The sequence below is a fragment of the Tamandua tetradactyla genome, chromosome 3, assembly GCF_023851605.1.
Source record: "Tamandua tetradactyla isolate mTamTet1 chromosome 3, mTamTet1.pri, whole genome shotgun sequence".
Lineage (NCBI taxonomy): Eukaryota > Metazoa > Chordata > Mammalia > Pilosa > Myrmecophagidae > Tamandua > Tamandua tetradactyla.
Window position 1 is genome coordinate 67,171,586 of NC_135329.1, and position 17,406 is coordinate 67,188,991.

The window sequence follows — 17,406 nt, forward strand, 5'->3', positions numbered from 1 at the left end:
TATTTCCATTATGATTTAATTTTTGATACTTGATTTATTTCTTAGTGAATTCTAAATGTATGTTTGTTTAAAAGCAAAGTTGATGTTATTGATTTTTAATTTCTATTGCAATCAGAGAATATGTTTCATTATGATGCTAGCATTTTATCGTGTTGAAAATTTTTATGATTTGCCACATAATTAATTGATGTAAAATTTTCATATTTGCTTGAAAGATATGGGTATCTGGCAACTGTTGGATTTAGGATTCTATGTTCATCAGTTCAAACTTGCAAATATTGTATTCTTTAAATCTATTTTTCCAATTTTATTTTTGATTGGTCTTTCAATTACTCATAAGGCTGGATTAAATTTTTTCCATTATATTCATAAATTTTTCAACATAATTTTGTTAATTTTAGTTTTATGTATTTGTAAATCCAATTTTTGTATCCTCACTTTTTTACATAAGCTTTATCAATATTTAGTGTCCTATTACTTCCACCCTGAATTTGTTTCCTAGTGAACTAGTTTTCCTTTTATGAAAATTTGTGCTACAATGTATTTTTCCATGCTTTTCAATCTCGTTCTATCTTTATGATTTGGGTATAATTTTTGTAAAATGCATAGGCTGCTTTTTTAAAAGACAATTTGACAAGCTATTCTAAATGCAGTTTATATTAAATATTCTTATTAATGATTTTAAAAATACCATGGTTTGCTGTTGCTACTGATTTTTCTTGATGATTTCTTTGAGTTTTATTTTGAGCACATGATTTGATGCCTTCCTTTGGTAAATCTATGAGGTCTTGATTAAGGATGACTTAGAAAATGTGTTTCCTTCTAGCAGGTAAATAAATACACCAGTTTAAATTAAAGTCATTTTTTGTTTGTTTTTATGTAGATAATGCGAACTCATAATCCAGAGCTGGCTTGTGTGCCCGAGTCTTCAGAGAACACTCTTTGATTCCTTTTCACCAGGAGCCAGGGCTAGCGTGGGTGAACCCTGTCACCACCTGCCTCTGGGGAGAGGGCATGCTTCCAGATCACTGCTGCTTGAATGTCTACTTCTTACTGGGTATCAGCGTGCACTGGTCTCAAGAGTCATTTCTCTTCCTGTGTGGGTCCAAAAATATGTCTCTGATCTTCCTGTATCTATGACCATAAGCTGGGCACCCAGGTCTCCTGGGATCAGCAGGTATTGCCAGGGCTGTGGCTCCATGAATTGAGCTCACTTGACCTTCCTGGAAGTTCACTGCTTTGTTACTGGCCTAGACGGATGTCCCATACTTTCTCAGTACTTTATCTTTGCAGTTTAAAGAGAATTAAAAAGTAATGTGATTTGTATTTCTGGGCATTTCGTGGCCATTGGGTGTCAGGCTATTCTTTCGCTTAGCAAGTATTTCTTGTTCCCATCTTATACCAGATCTCACTCCCCGCACTCACAGCAAAGGCTCCTGACCCTGTGAAGCATCGCCTCACTGCCATCCTGTTCTAATCTTGACATTAAAGATGTACTGATTATGTGCCAGGGATTCTATGCATTTAACATGTATACCTTTATAATGATCTGTGATATGATGTCATCCTCGCTACTCTGCAGAAAAGAAAACAGGGGCTGGGGAAAGGGAAATGCACAAATGAATGAACAAACACATGAATGAAGAAATAGGGTTCAAGAGCATCAGAAGATTTGATTTTAAGCCCCTCTGAAATCATAGCCCACATCAGTACGCTGCCACCAAGCAGACAGCAGCTGTCATCCCCCAGAGTGCTCGTCACCAAAGCCTGGTGGTTTGTCTCCATCTGCTTTTATGAAGTCCTGTTTCAGTGATGAAACTGCATCTGGAAGGCTTTAAGGCTTTTTCAGCAACCGTGCCACAGTAGGCTGAGACAAAATTCTGATGGAATAAAAATTGGAGTGAGCCTGGAAGCCATGCCTCATGCTCAGACCTTTGAAAACTCAATGCCAGTGAGGATACTGCAGATGTAGGAATGCCCTTGAGTTGTGGTTCAATAATACATCAAATTATAAAATATTCATTAAATATTTCCTGCTAATTACTGGAAATCCTAAGAGATCACCCTGACATTTCTCCTTTAAGTAATATTTACTTTTGGTGATACAACAGACCTCTTGGCTAGCAAACACAATTTCACTGTGGATTCACCAAGTGCTTAGTAAATTGTGTGAATATTTTAATGGAAATTCGGTGGGCTGAACATTGTGTCCATACACTTTTTTTTTTTTTTTTTGCATGGGCAGGCAGCAGGAAATGCACCTGGGTCTCCGGCATGGTGGGAGAGAACTCTACCTGCTGAGCCACCGTGGCCTACCCTGTCCATGCATTTTATACCTTAATTTTCCTTCAAACCCCTTTCTACACCCAGAACAAAATAATAATGGCATTGAACTAATGCATGCTAGTATTACAGGAATATTTTCATTTTTATTCATTATCCTTATCATAGCCACTGTCAAACAAGTTAGATATTTCTACCAAAATCCATCTACAGTCCCATGGGATAGAGTGTTAATCAGACCTTTTCTAGATGGGCTACCCATTGCAAAAAAGGCAAAGCAACAAAAATCACAGTTTTATAGAAAAATCTGATCTGTCGGTTCTTGCAAAAAGTTTCCAAAGAAAAGACAAAAACCGTAAATTGAGATTGAAAATAAAACCTTAGCATGCCACCTGCAATCAGGAAAGCAGCTTTCATAACTGAGAGCAAAATATGCACAGAATGTCAGACCATGGCCTCGCATTCACTGATGGGGTGGAATTTTTTTTTTCCGCTTGCAGGTACGAGAGTTGGCAGAGCTACAAAACTGGAAAGAACGTTTCTAAGGTGTTCAGTTGCAGAAATGATCTTCAGAATGAAGGATTCATAGTCCATTCTGTATACAAGCCTCTCCTGTCGGTGCAGGATTTTTTTTTTTATTCGCATGGGTAGGCTCTGGGAATCAACCCCGGGTCTCCAGCATGGCAGGTGAAAATTCTGCCTCTGAGCCACCATTGCACAGCCCAGATACTGTGCTAAGGTGTCTCTGGGCTTCCTGCTTAAGGCAAATTCTTCCATCTCCAATCTAGAGAGTCTATCACTAGTCCTGTCAATGGGAATTCACCATTCTCTCCTTCTCTTTCCTGAAAGGCACAGAAGAAATGAAACGAAACTGGGGGCTGTGTGAGGAGTTTGCAGCCTGGGCATTTCTTAACCTGACCTGAGGCATACGCCCATATCACCATGAAGGTGTCTCAGAAACACCACCAACACCAGTAGAACCGGTTTCCCACCCGCTGAGATAGAAGGCAGCAGCCTTCAAATGTCCAGCAACTAAAGACCCTTTTCCTGCTTCTGCACTTGTTTACTGGACTCCAAAGCTCACGGGGGCAGGGACCACCAGCTTTTTCTATTTAAGTATTGTTTCTCCAGCACCTAAGACAGGTTCCCTTCGCAGCTACCCAACAATAGCTGCTACATAAATGAACAGATGGTTCTTATGATCTCATCACCTACCTGGCAAGTAGGTGTTTCAGGATCATCTCCTACAACATGTAACAAGCATCTTCTGGAGCTAACACATGGGGGGTTAACAGAGGTAGGGTCCCTTTAGGAAGATGCTCATATAGACATCATCTACAGTCAGAAGAATTTTAAATTCAATGGTTAAAAAGGGTCAATTCAAATAAAAGTCTATGTAATTTGTAACAAACTTTGTGAAATTTTAAAATTCTGATATTTGGAAAGCACCAAAAAAAATGTACTTCATGGACTCAATGACATAAAATTTACAAATATTTCACTCAAAAATAATTAGATGCAACACCTAGACTTCTAATAGAATGCATTCCTCTACTGCCTTCTATTACTTTTCATGTAACCCAATGGATCTCAATGGATTGTGACTTTGCCCAGCCAGGACATATTTGGGGGTGTTTGAACATACTCTGTGACAACTTGGGGGTGTGGGAGTGGGTCGTGAACAGAAGCCAAGGATGCTGCTGAATGTTCTCCAAGGCACAGGACAGCCTCCCTCCCCAAGAGAGAATTACCCAGCCCCAAATTCAGTAGTGCCCAGGTTGTGATACTCTGACCCAGTATGGTAATTCACCTCACATCTGTCCTCCCTACTGGCCAGATGTTGTGGCTCAATGTTTTGAACCTTCCCCTTTTGTCTCCCAGGGGCTTCTGGACCTCCCTTACACATGCTGTCCCGGTCAGGGTCACGTGCTGCCTTGGCCAGGTGGTGGTGCCTGTTTGTCTGGTTGGGCAAGTGCTGGCCTGTCTGTTGCTGTCAGGATATTTTATAGAATTAAATCATGATCACATCTGCTACATCCACAGCTGATTCCATTTGTAATCAGCCAAGGGGTGTGTCTTCTGCAATGAGTGATGCTCAGTCTAATCACTGGAAGCCTTTTAAGGAGAATTCAGAAGAGACAGGCTCTATTCCTGCTTTGGCTGGTGAGCCTCTCCTGTGGAGTTCGTCCAGACCCTCCATCAGAATCGTCGGCTTCACAGCCTGCCTGCGGATTTTGGACTCTGAGCTCCCATGATCACATGAGACGTTTTTATAAATTTTATATTTACAGATATTTGCTGCTGATTCTGTTTCTCTAGAGAACCCTAACTAATACACACACTGTGTATAAGATAAACTGCAAAGGTGATTGGGGGCCCTTGGCTATTTACCCCAACAGCCTGGCCAGTCACCCATCAGTGCAGCAGTGTTCTCTTTGGCAGTCTCATCAGACCCTACTTTTTGGTTCCTCCCACTCCATTTGTTATAATTTTGTTTGTTTTTGATACCCGACCTTCTGCTAACTTTCATTATTTTGACCCTAATCACACTTTTTGGACTTCTCGTTGCTTGTGGCTCTCCTCTTCTGTGTGTCTGGAGTTGGTCTAGACACCCCATTCTCCTTTCCAGGAACCCTGTCCCGACTCTGTTCATCACACAGCCAATCAGTAACCCAGGCGCTCGGTGTGTCTCAAGAAATAAGTGGTTTTGAACACTCATTGATAATGGGGGAGGATTCTCCACCTTTGCATATTGGAAGCACACACACGTATACATTTGCTGGAAACTTAACCCCAAATGAACATTTTTGAGCCTTGTGACCTGAGAGCGACTTGGCATGTGATTGTCAGGCATGTTTAGGCGTTATTTAAGAACGAATGAAGACTCTGCTATCTATTTCTCTTTGTCTGATATACACCACAGCGCCTGAAGCTTATGGTTTAAATTTAGAAAAACTAAACTCAAACTAAAATGTGTACAATGAATTAAATTCTGTTGGAATAGTGAGTTGCTCCGTGCTGGCAGCTATGAAATCTGGCAGCCTTCCAAGTATGGGGGAAAGCAGTAAGTCTGACACCAGCTTTCTCTGTGAGCATGCCCTTGGATCATGAGTCGTTTCACAATCCTTATTAATGTGATGATAGTTAAAAATTCTCAGGGTACTGAACCATGGATGTATCTAAACTTGCATCCAATACTTGGGATATGAGATTCAAAATTGGTGCTTTTTCTGCTAATATCAACCCATAGATTAATAGGAAAATAGCCTACATATTGATCCATCATGTTTAACTGCATTACTCTGGCTAGATTGTAAGAGTCTGAAGAGTAAGACTCAGTCCTATACTTCGTTTCTATCCCTGGCATAGAGACTCAGAAGGTGACTGACTACATATTATGTGCTCAGAAAGTAATTTTAGCTTGAATTGAATTGAATCATATGGAATCAGGTAGAATTAAGCTCTTGGCCTTCATTGATCAGGCTATTAGTGACCTTGGCCCTTTTGTGCCAGCCACAGTTAGCTGCAATTTATATTTCCCTTGCACTGAAACCACGTGGTCATTTGAACTTGGGAAACTATCACTGATGATCACAAAGTGTGCAGCTGCTGGAACTGTCTGCCATTTCTGCTAACAGTCTTCAGAGATTATAAGGGTCAAGGCATAAATATGCCTTTGGACTCAGGGAATCAAATGTATCCGTTGTAACTGCCCAAACCCCAGCAAGCTGCATAACATCTCTGAGCATCTCTCATGGAATCTATTAAAACAATTATGATCCCATTAACTGTAGCATCGCACAAATTTGAATTTGATACTATATGCTGAACCTAAAGAATCAACCCTCAAAGTGTAGTATTTTCTTCTCAGCCTGTTTCTCTTCTGTCCTATTTTGAGTATAAAACCATCTCAGTGTGCTAACAAAAGTGTCAAACCGCAGCCTAAATGAATCTAGATTGTATTATGTCTAAGAGATTCACTCTAATCATCTTCTACAATCACTGCTGCAGAAGGGAATTTAATTCTCGAGCAAGAGCAGAAATAACTAGTTTCTTACAATGTGCAACAGCGAAGTGCAACCTGCAACTGACTTGCATTATAACTTCTTATTGCAACTGTAACAATAGAAAAGTGCACAAACCTTACGGCATTTTTACAAACCAAACCACACTTGCAACCAGCGCTTGCATCAATATTTAAAACACCACAAGGAAAACAGAAGCCTCCTTCCTATCTCCTCCTGCATTGCTCCCTACCCCAGAAAAAGGAACCACTCTGTTGACCTTTGTCAGCTTGCTTTGCCTGCCCTTGAACTTACTATAAATGGAAATAAACTGCATATTTCCCTCGATATTCCTTCTACAAGAGTAATTAGTACTGTACTATAACAAAAGATCATTATTTTTCATGTATCTGGTTGTGTTGTGTTGATAAATTGATGGATGTCAATTTATCTATTTTCAGTTCAAACTAAAGTGATTTTATTTTGCATTATTTACAAAAGCAAAATTATCGGAAAATCTTAAGTAGACTCACTAAGCAAATAATGGTATACTTACTAAGAAATACTATGCAAAGTATATCTTACTAAGAAATACTCTGCAAACATTTATAACAGGGGTAAGCAAAGCTAGCCTGGTAAATGTTTTTTGCAAATAATGTGTTTTTGAAACAACCATGCTCATTCACTTACAGAATGCCTAAGGCTACTTACGTGAGAAAATGTCAGAGTTGAGAATTGCAACGAAGATTGTATGCCCCACAAAATCTAGAATATTCACTGTCTGACTCTACAGAAAAAAAATGCTTACTTGTGGTTTAAACTAACCAAGTTAATTTACAGTTACCAGATGAAAAGATGTTGGAGAAATTTTGTAAAAAATAAGAGGTGACAGAAAAATATGTGTAAAACAATCACATCAATATTACAATAAATGCATTTACATATATACATAACGATGTTTAGAAACAATTCCTGGAAATAGCCTTGCTAAACTGTGAACTATGATGACCCTGGCACTTGCAGCGAAGTTGGTAGTGAGAGTCAGTTTCTATTTGGGAAAATCTAGTAAGCTAGTAGATAGAAAGGCTCCGACGATCATTTTGTTGAGAGTTAAGCTGAAATAAGAAATGACTCTTTTCCTGTCCTACCCTGTGGTTAGAGGAGAGAAGCTCAGAAGTTATTGCAATAGTTCAAAAACCTTCTGTGAGTCTGGGTGGTGAGGAGATGCAATGTGGAGTCTGGGATGGGGCAACTGTCCTCTGGGCCTCTGCATACAAGGCTGGGGCATTTGGGGGTTCCCAAGTCAGCCCCCTGGTGTGATCACTGAGGCGCCAAACATGGTACATTCATGGGCAGTGGACACGGACCAGTGGGAGCTGGAGAGAGAAGGGCCTGGCAGTGCCACGGGCGTGGTGGAAGCCCGCGGGCAGTGGGCACCATAAGGCATGGTATGCTTTGGCTCCCAAGTGGCTGGGTACACCTTAAAAGGGGGTGCATGCTGGCAAGCGACTTCGTGGGAGAGAGCGTGGATGCCTTTGTGTTTCCGTGATTCAGCTTCCACGTCCCGTTTTGTAGTTGCAGCCTGGTGAGCGGCAGTGGGGATTATTAAATTAATTTTATTCTCAATTTTCAGTCCCACATAATGGACTTCATTTATATTCCACAGATTCAGGCAACCCCCCTTTAATGGTATTTTCACGCATCTGGCATAAAGAAGCTAAACCCTGTCTACAGGACCAAGTCTCCAGGCGGCCATGGCGACGCCCTGCTCGGGCTGTAACTCACAGCTCGGTGCTGCTCACACTGCAGGCCTTTCTGACCTCAGCCCCGGTGGAGCCAGGGCCAGTGACTGCTTGGCTCTGAGTCCCTGGTGCTGTGACTACGGCCCTCCGACCCAGGGAGGTGGGAGCTGCAAATTCCAGATGGAGGGCTTTTGTCCTGGCTGCTTGAGAACCTATGGCCTGGGGAGGGACCGAGCGGCAGCTCTGTGCCCACAACCCCAAATTTAAATAGGGTGAACTCAGCCTAAAGTGACCTACACGGATGGGGCCAGATACGCTGCGGGGCAGGTGGGGGCTCAGTAACCCAGGAGACCGCCATGTCCCATGTCACCTCTCCCTGCATCTCTCCACAGACCAGTTCAGGAAAGAAATGACCGCTCCACTTGCCTTCTACCCTCTGGGGCAAAAGCTGCTCCTCTGGGGGCTGCTCAGCTGTGAGCACTTTCCTGAAGTCTCATAACCACAAGCTCTCCCGTCCCCTAGGCATGCAACATCCAGACATCCGGCCGGAAGTACAAAGACCTATCTTAGGGAGCATAGAGCTTGTTTTTATTCTTTTTATTATTATTTTTTTAATAACTCTTGGCTTGTTTTCCTCGTGACAGAAAGAGATTTAATTCGTTTGCAGCAATGAAAATACACAGCTTGGAGCTACTGTGAGCCTTGCCTATAGACAAGGAACTCAATTTCATTAACATTATCATTATCATTATTTTCATCAAGTATGAATAATAAGTCCTGCTGGTCAGAACATTTTCCTTTGTGATAGAACATGCTTTCATTTCACCAGAAAAGGCAGGCAGCTGAAAGATTTTGAATGACTTTATCTTTTCAATCTCTAGCCAAAGAGAGGAAATGGAAAATAAATATGTCATGCTTATTGCTTTAGCTTGTCTAGTTCTGCCTTTAATTTGATTGTTAGCTGCAGCTCTATGTCACTCTTACCCAGGAAGTACAGTTCCAAGGTGATGTATTCTATAATTCTTTCCACTTCCAGAATTCAGCTCTTCCTTCTTCTTCCTCCGTCTTGATTAGGGAGGCGAGATGGGCCAGTGGGAAAACATCAATTTTGGAATCATCAGATATTGGTTCAAATCTTAGCTCCACAACTTACTTTAGTTTCACTAGAGTATTTACATATTCTTAGACTCAGCTTCCTCTTTTATAAATGGCAATATACGATCCCTTAAGAATTATTGTGATTAACAAATGAGATAAAACAATTAAGAGCTAACACAGGTAAGTAGTAAGTACATTTTTCTTAGCTTCTTTTCTCTTTTCTTTCAAAGCACCTCTTAGTGGAAAAGGCCTCTGAAGCTATATTTGAATTTTGTTTTAGAATGCCTGTCCTTTGCCATTATATATTTTTAAAAAAATCAACCTTCTGGGAGGGCCACAGTGGCTCAGTGGTAGAGTTCTCACCTGCCATGCTGGAGACCTGAGTTCGATTCCCATGCCTACTCATGTAAAAAATAAATAAATAAATAAATAAATAAACTTTCCACCACTCCAGATTACTTCAATTCTTTAATCCACGTAGAGTTCTACTAACTTTTCTCCTGTTTTCAGGCACTCCTCCCATTGGCAAACTCTCCAGCCTTCCTTAGAGCACATTTCATACCTCGTCATCTTCTCTAAATTAACAAAGGCCCTACTGGCCAACTCATCAACTGGAAGCCTATCCTTCTTTCACAGACTCCTCAAGAGGTGGACATTGATTCCCATGGACACAAATGAACCCAGGGATGGTACCATGAGAACACAGATAAACAAAGGATAAACAGGATTGCAAAACAGACATGCATGTTATCTAGAGTAACCAGATATTGTGCTCGAGAGGCAGTAGTCTCTCACCAACTACAATTCATCTCTTTCAAAGACTTAAATTTGAATTATTTGACTACCTCAATCTTGGATCAATGTACAAGGATCATTCCAAGCTGATGAGGACTGGTTATTTTGTTGCAGCATTCAGTGCAGCAAGCATCTTTTTCCTTGTTATAATGAGAACGTGCAAGAGCAGGCATTTTGGGTCATTTATTTCCTAATCCAGAGAAGGCACAGGGTACGGTCTGCTTTTTCCGGGAAATGGATGGATTTGGATGGAAAGAGTACTGCTTTACCGACAGTCATTGCGTTGAATCCCAGCTTTGGAACTGCAGGAGGATTCAGGTCTCTGAGACTCAGTTTCTCTCTGTGTAAAGTGAAGCTCATAAAGCTACGATCAAGGACTGCTGAATTAATTCATGGAAGTTAGGTTTCCAGCTTCCATACAGGAGGGCCTGGGACGCAGGAGGTACTCAAGACTCATCAGTGACCTCCTCACTCTCTTTCCCTAGTAAGAATTCACTGATTTAATGCAGGAAATGCTGCTCTCAAATGCCTAAAGCATAACAAGAAAACCATTAGTTATCCCTTCCTTGTCCACCATGGATAGCCAAGACACAACTGTAGATCTTTGATTTGTCCAGCAGCAGTTACGGTGACTCAACAAATGTTACCTATACCAGGTAGAGTCAACATTCAAACACTTTTATCTGAGAGTCCTGTCTGCCTCTCATAAATTAGGTACCAAAAATTAGTAGGCATTGAGGTATGATTTGTCATTTACATAGTGTATATGTAAGGACACATGAGGACAAAGGAAATCACTTGATTTGGTTGCATAAAGGATTATTTCATTAAACATTGTCTTCAAACCCACTTCTTGCCTGCTGCATGAGCTTTTTGGTTTGGTGTTACCCTACTCCTTAAAATATTGGCGCACAATGTTTCTGATTCAGGAACATAGCTCTTACGTACATTTGTTCTGATTTTAATGAATGCTAACTTTGCCTCAGGCTTTGCAATAAGTTGGAATTCCTAAGAACTTTAAATTCCTTTCCACATAGACGAGAGGAAGTGACTCGTTTCCCACACTGTGAAAATCTGCTGTGTATTTATGAGTTTTAGAAAAGTGCTTTCAGGTCACAGAGCCTTCTATCCATATGGGAGGTGTTTGAGACCGGACACTCAGGCCAGGGGTTCTGGTCCTTGTTGGGGAAGTAATTGAACCTCTAAATCCTCTGCGATGGTAGCAAAGCACTTGGAAATTCTTTACGGAATGGACTTCTTGCAATTAGAAGCATATGTGTAAACTAGGAAATCAGGAAATATGTACTTCATACCTTCTATTTTTCTTTATGATTCCTCCAGAGATTCAAATATTAAAGCTGTAAATTCTCAGTTAGAGACAGGACGATGGCTGGGGGCAGGAAGCAAATGGACAGCCCCATGGCTGAAATCTGGGCCTGTCTTCCATGTGAGCCATCCACATTTCAGCCTGGTTTATTTGATGTATGGTTGAAAGAGAAGTGAGGCAATGCCAGGAGCGATGGGACAGCATTTGATAACTGAATTGGCTCTAAAGTCTTTTATGGGCAGCTTAGAGAAGGCACTTTTCTTTCCCCATTTTTTTTTCTTCATTCACTCAGCTCACAAGTACTAGATTTCTACTCTGTAACAGACACTGCCTTGGGCAATGAGGATACAAGGGGAATAAGTACATGCTTCTTCCAAAGTGTCTGATGAGAGGCTGGCAGACAATACCTTAATCTTTCCCTCATCCATTCTGTAAATTGGACTGGGGCACAACAATCTGTTAAAAGATGAGTTAGAGGCTAGGAGGTGATATAAAAGCAAAAACAAGAGGCCCCTAGAGGAAGCATGATTTGGTAAGGGAAAAGGAGAGAACATTTTGGTTAATTCAATGTGGAAGGAAACAAAGGCCCTAGGACTTTTAGGGGAGGGTCATGTGACTTTGTAGGATGGGAAGCAGCCCAGCTCAGCTTGAGGTTCACAGCCTCTGCCTTCCCACTTGTTCCTGAATGAATGTGGGGTGGCCCTGCTCAGTGCCGAACCAACCCCATGGAGCAGGTGCCCCATCCAACTACTGGGTAGGGTCTAAGAACGTTTGTGTGCTGTGATTTGGATCTGAAGAGCATGGGTTGGGGGACCCTAAATACCTATCTAACCTCAGAATGAGAGCATTGGCCCCTCAGCCTAATATCCTGGAAGATGATTTAAAATAAATCCACAGTGGGAACAGAGTCTGGTCCTAAATTTTGGCTTGTTGACCAGGGTGAAGAACTGATTGGTTTATCCCATTGCCTACCCCACAGAGCCTGGATTGGACTATTGTTTTTGTCTGTCTAGATCCCCTTTGCCCTGTCTAGATTTCTTAGGGAGCTCTGATTCTGGGCAATGAGCAAACTCCCTCTATGGCACCAGGGATGGACTCAGCGTGGGTGGGCTGCCAAAGTTGGAGTGGGCACTTTTCGACATTGTAAGGGAGGAAAAGCATCGTTACCCTGGAGTTGAGAAGTAAGAGAATTTTTACAGACATAGTCCCTTACTAATGAAGAAATCCTTGCTGGAGGACAAACGAGAATAAGCCAAGGAAAAGCAAAGAGAGAAAGTCCCAATTGGTATATTTGATCCCTAGTTCCGGTCTTGCCTGAGACCAACACCAGTCCTTGTCCTGGTTATTTTTTTCCCACTCTAAGACCCTCACTCCACTTTCATTTATTGTTTATGCTGATTTGAACTAGTTATTTGTTGCTCGAATCTGCAGCATTTCTGACCACTATGGAGAGGAACTTTGTCCCCCAACGGGAACAATGCTGAATTCCCCTTGCTGATATACTGTGCAAAGACCAGACTAACTATAGGCCAGCTCACATTGGCTATTGTTTGCTTTCATACAACCCTTCTACTCATACCAGGTTGGCTAGAATATAATCACTTAACCACATCTATCTGCAAAAGATTCTGGGAATTATGATGTTTATTTTGGAAGTTCAGGCACTCAGCTAAAAACTGGGGGTTCTACTATATCGAAGGTAAGGTGAAGCATAGTAGAGTAGGTACCCAGAGTTTCGCCATACTTAAGGAGTAAGGAACAAACTTCCACTCAATTCTCCTCTAAAAAGTTAAAATTTTATAAAACAACTTATAAAATTCATAAAAGCAGTAAAAAATAATCAAATTGCCATCCATGCAAACAAGAGGACTCCATCACAGTTGTCCTCACCAGAGGGCCCTGCAACATACAAAATAATTTGTATAAAATGGTTGGTCTCTAAGAAAACAATGTCGAGTAAAATGCAAACAGCACCCAAAGCATTTTATGAGTCTGAGTGGGAGAGAGTTTAAGTGATCAGTCTGCAATCCATTTTTTTCCCATTACCAGGTTTTTGCTATAGAAAAGAAAGAAGGCAGGTGATGTGGTCTAATTTCCCTATAAACCTGTGAAGAATCCTGGCAAATAAACTAATGACATTTGCTTATAGAAGTTTCCTTGTCTTTGGAATGCTTCATCATGAATTGCTCTGATCTAAAATTATTTATGGCAAACAAACCTAGAATATACAGATTTATGGAGCATAACTCCTTGGGAAAAAATCACATAAACTAGGTAACTAACTGAGAATAAAACTCAGATGCCTCCGTGTAAGTTATGCCAACTCCACACAACATCAAAGATGTCATCCGTTTCCTAATGACTGAACGTGCTTCCTACAGGACCTGGGGAGATGTTTCTTCTGGACCTCTCGAGGACTTTTGAGCCACTGAATTTATTACTAAAATCTAATCATGAGGAGATCTCTGACTTTTATGAATTTAAGTTTTTGCTCAACTGCATTCTGAAGGTCTCTCACATAACTGGTTAGCAAATCCCAACAGACATTGCACAGTGATCACTTCTGTGAGCATGCATTGTGATTTTTTTGCAAAACAAATTGAGCAATGTATGCAAGAATAATGAAGAGTTCCATGCACTAGAGTGACCTTCCAGAAACCTACGGCCTCCAGAGCGGTATCTGGTCCAGAAAAGTCCTGAAACCTAGCCCAGCCTCTCCAGAACATCAGATAGTTCCATCTCCCTATCACATGACCCTTTCAATATCAAAAATTTAGAATCAACATAGCCCAAACAACCCCAATGAGAGGGATCGAAAGATCAAAGGTGATGATGGAATTATACATGGAAGATAGGATTTAACAAATGAATATGAATGCTGAATCATTAAATTGATATCTTTTTTAGTTTCCAGTATTTTAGAGCAGCTAAAAGCAAAAACCTAATATTGTGAAATTGTAACCTATGTCAAAGTCTGAGATATGTTCTACAACTAATTGTGGTGCTGTGCTTGGAAATTTATAGCTTTTTTATACATATGCTATTATTCACCCAAAAAAGAAGGAAAAAAAGTCAATCGTGATGATAAAAGAATATTTAAGCCCTCTAGCTTCCTATATTCTGGAGCAGCTAGAAAGAAAAATATGAGAGGATCTTATGGTAGTCCATGACAAACTCTGGGATCTGTCCTGAAACCACTTGTTGAAGAGTGTTTTGAAATCCATTGTTTTTATATTTCATTGCTTTGTATATATGTTATACTATACAATAAAAAAAGTTTAAAAATAAATAAATAAACAAACAAACAATAGGGGATGTGTGCTTATGGAATGTTTAGGGTGCTCTTTTTTACTTTAATTTTTATTCTTATTTTTATTGTTTTTGGAGTAATGATAATGCTCAAAAATCAATTGCAATGATGAATGCACAGCTTTATTGTGATAGAGTGAGCCAGTGAGTGTAACTTTGATGATTATATCTGTGCTGGTTTGAAACTATCATGTATCCCAGAAAGCCGTGTTTTAACCCTGATTCAATCTTGTGGAGCAGCCATTGCTTTCAATCCTAATTTAATATTGTAAGGCAGAAACTTTTGATTATATTATCTTCACAGAGATGTGACACACCCAATTCCCAGTTGTGGGTGTCACCTTTTGAGTAGATAGAAATAGGACTTCACCTATTCAGAGGGAGTCGTGATTAGTCTACTAGAGTCCTTTAAAAGGGGGAACATTTTAGAGAAACCTCAAAAGCAGATGCTTGGAGAAAAGTTGCTTCAGAATGGACAGAGACACAGATGTTTGGAGATGCTTAGGGTTCCAAGAGAGAGAGAGGAGATGTCTAGGCATGGGCAGAGCCCAGCAGCCATCGCCATGTCCTTTCTCACAAAATGCTAAACAAACCAGAACCCAGATGCCACTTAGTGTCTGGAGAAACTAAATGAAGGTCCACAGATGCTCAGAGAGGAAACCACTGGCATCAGAAGCTGGAAGCGACAGAACCAGGAAGAAGGACCAGCAGATGCCAGACACATGCCCTTCCAGATTGGCTTTCCTTGAGCCAAGGTATCTTTCTCTGGATGCCTTATTTTGGACATATTTGTGGCCTTAGAACTATAAACTTACAACTTAATAAATTCACCCTTTAAAAAAAGAAGAAGAATGTATGAGGCCCATGTTGGAATTATTCCAGTAATGAAATCTTGTGTGAATATTAGAAAATAAATTAAAATAAGATACCACATTGATGTATTCAAAGATAAAAATATTATGCTCAACTCAATAAAGGAAGAAAAGTTCAATAATGTTATGGAAACAAATAAAATTCTTACCAAAACTAGCAATAGGAAAAAAATGGACTTAAATTGTTAAAGCTTAGTAACACAAACTTTATAAATAATATTCTTAATGGTAAAGCATTGAAAGCTTTTCATTTGAGTTCAGGAACAAGACAAATATAGCGGTGTCCCCTTTAATTCTAATTTGTACTGAAAGTCAAAGCCTCTGCAGTAAGACAAGTATAAGAAAAAATAATTAGACAAACATTATAAGGAATTTAAAAATAAAAACCAAATTATTCCCAGATGATATGATTTGTATATAGAAAAATACAAAAGATTCTAGAGATACATTATTAGAACTGGAGTTTAACGAGAATGCTTAATATAAAATTAATAATAAAATTCCAATTAATTTCAAAATAAAAATTTTAGAAAATAGTTTAAATTATGGCTATAATTCCAAAGTACATAAAGTACCTAGAAATAAATAAGAAAAAAGCATATAAGAATGAATATGACTTTTTGGCTTGCCTTTTTCTTCTCCTGCTGGTATCCTTAAAAATACAGAACTAGTTACATAAAGCAATTTAATCTGTCTTTCTTTCTCTATGGCAAGTAGTTAATTTGTCTTGTTTATGAAACCCTTTCTTAGCCAGAGCAATGAAGATATTGTCTATTATTTTTGAAAAAAATGTGTAGCAAAAAATAATAATTTTCTTCCATTAAAGACTCAGAAATAAAATAGATATTGGAAAGTGTCACGCAAAATTATTATTTTTTGGTGTATAATTGCGTAATGTAATAAGGCAGAATTAATGACAATGATAGAGGACCATAAAAAAGAATTAAGATGTTCAGATACCAGAAAAAAAAAGAGTCAGCATGTTAAAATCAAGAGATTTCCTTCAAACCAGAAATCATTCATTCAATTATATAATGGAACAAGGCAGCAATCACTGTGATTACAAATCCCAAGGGGAGACTGCTGCTGGGTCTCTGCAGAAAGCAGGAGGACGGACCTCCCTCAGACTTCTGCCTTACATTGCCCTACATCTTCAGAGTAGCTCGTCTCGTGTCAAGCTCTAGCTTTCCCATCCTTAGTCACATCTATTCCAAGGGACCATTTGGAGACAGGTGTCACAACATCCGCTTGGTGGTTTCTCATGCCTTCATTCCATCCTAATTTAAGACACATTACTTTTTTCGAGCTGTGATTCCCAAAACAACCTCTTTGGCAGAGTACCATCTCTGATTCAAACATAGAAAATATTTTAGAGTCTTCATCTCCAGAATCGTCTTGGATCCTTGGAAACTTAAGCATTCTATTGCTGAAGATAATCTTGGCTTTGAATTTGTATAATGCCGAGTTCCATTTGGAAACTTTTTTTCTGATGAAGGAACTTCCCCAAAATAATATTGGAATCTTCTCTACATTTCCCATAGAAATGTTTGCCATGAATAGGTGACTTCTTTTTGGCCTCCCTAGCTTCCATCCACTGAAGTCTCAAAGGTTGTGTGAGCTTGCCTGGGAACCACGGGCATCAGAGGTCCCTCTGTTCCTTCGCTTTGGTGGTTTCTAACCTCCCTGCATCTGAAAATCATTCCAGCCACTCTTTATAGAGCCTTAACATTGTCCAGGTCAGCTTCGATGGTGTTTGTGGGCCCTGGATGTGGCATGATTTAAGGAGGAACAACAGAACAAAGAAGCACTATAGTGAAGTTTTCACTTTTAGGTGGCTGAAGAGAGCACAATACCAAAAGGAGAGGAGAAAAATTGGTAAATAGATTCTGGTCTGGACGTACAAATTTTGGCCTTCCTGCCTAATGAGTCTTAGGTATTTTTAAAATTTCTCACCTAAAAAGCAAATGTAATCACAC

The 17,406-nt window shown here is 40.0% G+C and overlaps 1 long non-coding RNA gene across 2 annotated transcripts in view; it reads left to right on the plus strand.

Moving 5' to 3' along the window:
- LOC143676126 (uncharacterized) overlaps window positions 1-1,501 on the plus strand; it is a 47,649-nt gene extending 46,148 nt beyond the window's left edge. For both annotated transcript variants that reach the window (XR_013171846.1, XR_013171848.1), the window contains one exon: window positions 884-1,501. This is a non-coding gene — a long non-coding RNA (uncharacterized LOC143676126). The remainder of the gene's footprint in view (window positions 1-883) is intronic.
- The last annotated feature ends 15,905 nt before the right edge of the window (window positions 1,502-17,406 follow it).